Here is a 4378-nt window from a genome sequence, read left to right on the forward strand (position 1 = left end):
CCGCCCAATCTTAGACACTCTGTGGGAGAAACACAGGTAAGTGACCACGAACATCTGACTGAAGATGATGTTCTCAGTGAGTCACTTACCTGGTTTAGTAGTTCAGTCCATACCCCTTGAGGGAGGTGCAATCCAGCCGATCGGCTGACAGCTGACGTGGTTCGCGTCACCCAGAGTGTCCCCGGTGCTGCAGCCCTGGAGGAGTTGCAGGAAGCCGATCCTCATCAGGGATACAGATCAGAGAGGAACGGACAGAACAGGATGCAGATCAGGCAGGAACAGAACAGGTGGCAGGATCCAGACTTCCAGGCAAAAACAAGCTCCCAGACAGGTTCAGAGCCTGACAGAGTTCAGAAGCATGGCCAGACGGTCACGCACAGGAGCAGACAGGATCAGGTGCAGATGAGCAGACTCAGTGGAAGAGGGTAGCCGAGACAGGACGTGGAACCAGAACTTGATGTAGGAACTTTAAACTGCTCTCCTCCTTGGAGCCAGGCCTAGTGGAATAAAAACTGAACCTCCCCACATATAGAGCCAAAAACCCTGAGGACTCTGCAGCGGAGGAACAGTGGACGATCAGGAGATGAGACAAACACAAAACCCTCTTTCCACTGGCTGCCAGGATCCAAAACCTGAACCAAGGAATCAACATAACAGACTAACAGAGAAACAAATAATGATCTGGCCCCAAATGCTCACGCTGAACAGAATATAACCCAGAAGAAACAGGTGAGAGGAATAAATTATAATTGAGGCAGCGAGAGAAAACAGCAGGTGAAAGAGATAATCAATTAAGGAGGAGCAAACAGGCCAGATCATGACAATATCTTTTCATATTATGAAAACTGACTGTCTACAAAAATGCAGATACCTAAAAAAGCCCTTAAATCCTCGAAGAGAGGTTTTGAAGAGATTGTAGATTGAAATACATTTAAATAAACAATGGTTGAGGGGATGAAATACTAATACTATTTTTATATCATTTTTATAACCCTATTATTTGAATAAAATAAAACAAAATATTTGCTTTAATTAAGGATATCTGATTTGTTGGTATCACTATTCAACAATCCATTCTCAATCAGTTGTCCAACATACCAAATATAGTCAGTAAATTTCAGTCAGTTCAGGCTTTGTGTTCTGAACAAATGAGCAAACGATGGATTCAAGAAGGTAATTAGGGTCTGAATACTTAATTAGCTTCTTGGGTCCTTGGCTTGTTCACGGGAAGCTAATTATGGTCTTGGAACTCTGTAAATGTTGTATGAGAGCTCAAATCCCTCAGGATGGTCAGACATGAGGTGCTCTGGAATCATTCTGGAGGTTTGTTTTTCAACCTCAGTCTCCTTCTAGAATGATTAGAAATTGGTTTGTGTACAGAGTAAAATGTCCTAAATCATGAGATGTCTTTTAGATCGTCATATTGCCTTATGGTGATCCTCATCTACAAATGTTTTTTGTTAAAACCTGATTATTGTTCTCATACACAAAATAACCAGCATATTTACATTTTGACAACCGCTCTCTTCTTTGCTTTTATATTATTATTTTTGAGATTTTTATACAGCTTTATTTAACAATGTGTGAAGTACTTTGCATCCAACAGTTGGTTTTCAGTTTCTTTCTCTTTTTTTTCTTTTTTTTTCTTTTTTTTTGTGTTCTGTTTTTCCAATATGACTCTGGGAATATATTTCCCAGAGCTATATGATATCCCAATAGCTTTGCTTGCACGAGCAGACCATTATGACTGTTGCCATTAGGTCTCACTTTATACACATATATTAAACATTGAAGATTATTTAGGGAGAAAAATTGTATGCAATGTACATGGAGACAGAAAGGAAGGTGAGAAAGAGGGTATATGAACTAAGTGGAGAGAGAAAGCGATAGAGACAGGAAAGAGTCCAAAGTGTGCCAAAGTGGTTCAGTTTGTGTTCACCACTTGTCCCTTATTCTTTTTTCTGATTTGTAAAGCTTAAATATAAACATTAGTTTGCAACTTTGCTTCACTTAGGTTACTAACTGTCATGATGGGATTAAGGTTCCTAACCCACATACAAAACACGACGGAGACTGATGAAAAGTTTGACTGTTTATTAAGAAAAAACACAAAGTTAAGCACTGATGCTGGGAAACAGATCCGGGACTGGTCACACAGGGTTCTCTGCAGAGAGGGACAGTTTGGTTAGCCAGGATGCCGTTGATCTTGTCAGAGGAATTGTGCAGGTCTGTACCTGTGACGTGGTTCAGGCTGAGCAGCAGAGGGAGGGAACCAGGAGGGTCCAGAGGCAGGTGGTTGGCAGAGGGCTAAGCAACGACAGGGCTCGACTTCAGACTTGTCAGAGTTCAGGTTCAGGGTTTCTTCCAGTTCTCTTCTTGAGAGCGGGCAGGCAGGTTCAGATAGTTTAAGCACTGAGGTGCTTCTGAGAGCAGGCAGGCAGGTTTCAGCTGAGAAACTCTTCCAGAGTTCCAGGGTTCAGTCGGGTTTCTTCCATAACTGGCTTAACACTCTGGCACTGGAGTGTAGTCCTGCCGCTGCTTATATGCTGGTCTCCTGATGAGCAAATGAGCCGCAGGTTATGGTCGTCAGCTCAGCTCCAGGAGACCTAGGGCGACCTCTGCTGGAGAAGGGTGGACAGACCTCCAGATCCCAACACTATCCTAGGTTTGTTTTAGCATTTAGCTGCAGTTTCCATCTATTTCTGTGTAGGTTAAAGCTCCTACTTCTCGATTATTGGCTGAAATTGTGTATTTTGTTTCAAAGTATACTCATGGTATTTGTTTTCCTTTTTACTCAATATTGTTTGTCCCAGTATTTCCTGCTAAAGTATGCTAGATGATGTCATTGATTACCTTGCCGGGTTCTACCATTTAGAGGGTTTCCTTTGGAGTAATGCTTTGTTTGTTTTTTCTTTAAAGTAACTTTTTGAGTTATTTTGTATCCCATTGTTTATTTTGCAGACTCTTTCATTATGTAGATGAGTTTGTAAATTAGATTAATAATTTTATTCTTTAACATTAAGAACATCGCTGACAGGCGCTGCCTATCCCAGGCTCACCAGATCCTCTCCAACCCCACCCACCCCAACCATGGACTGTTTTCCTCCCTAGCGTCTGGCAGAAGGGTTCCGCAGCATCTTCTGCAGAACGACCAGACTACTGAACAGTTTCTTCCCCCTGGCCATCAGATTGCTTAACACCACGTATTCCAGAGTAATCGACATTTCGTTGTCAAGATTCACCTTGTGTTTTTTGTGCAATGACAATAAAGGAAGTCTAAGTCTAATATTTCTAATTTTTGCAAAATTCTGGAGATGAATAACGCAAATTCTAGAAACCTGTTAGATATACGATTTAAATGATGACCCCTGATCAAAAATGACATTTAAATTCTAACCTGTGACATCACTGGCTGGAAAAAATACAAACTTTTTTTTTTAAATAAAGTTGTAAAAATTTTTGTTTATTACTGAGAGAAAGACATTCAACTCAATTAATATATTTTAAGTTTGCCTTTTCTCAAAGTTTTTCTATTCTAAATGCTGTAGTGTCACCTATTGTTGCAAAATGAACATATTGAGGTCCATAGCACATTATTGATGCTCCTATAGGGATTCTCATTTTTTGCGATGTTCGCATTACCATAAATGTCTTGATTTATTATTTTAATAGTAAAATGATTAATTCTACTGTAAGTACTCTTTAGGAATTTTTAGCAAAATTTAAATCAAGAAAAGAAAAACTGACTTGTAATCAGCATTTTAATTTAACTGAAAGTATAAAGAGGGTTTGTGAGCAGTCTTTTTTGGTTCAAAATATATATAAGTTTAAACATATGGTGTAGAAAAAAATCTGAATGTTCTTCACTGATCCATGACTTACTATTTGATTTTACAAGGTACACTGGCTGAATTAGAGGATTTATTCTAATCTGCTCTCATTTATACTGAGGTAAACGAACACTAGGTGAGGCCCCACCGCAGCGCTTCACTTTGTAGTTCAAGGACACTTTAACAGTTTGAGGTTTCTATTAGTCACAATGGCTATCAAAGGACCCAAACTTTCTTTAATTTACACCAGCCTTGGTCTAGGTTACATTTTGATATTGGCTTTACTGCTGTTGTCAAACAGTTGTTTAAAAAAAAAAAAAAAAGCTGCTCAAAAAACTGCCTAATTTTTTTTATTTTTAAGATATGCTTAATTAAGTTGAATTTTAACAATACAGAGAACTTCTTACACTACAAGTCTGCGTACACATGTTGCATCACCTGTGAATTGTAAAGGAAAAAAAACTTGACCATCTGTACATGAATAAAACGTTTCTTAGACCAATCTAGATAGCGACAAGAGGTGACTTACTTAATAATAATAATAGAAT

This window comes from Cyprinodon variegatus, unplaced genomic scaffold, assembly GCF_000732505.1.
Source record: "Cyprinodon variegatus isolate N-32 unplaced genomic scaffold, C_variegatus-1.0 Scaffold474, whole genome shotgun sequence".
Lineage (NCBI taxonomy): Eukaryota > Metazoa > Chordata > Actinopteri > Cyprinodontiformes > Cyprinodontidae > Cyprinodon > Cyprinodon variegatus.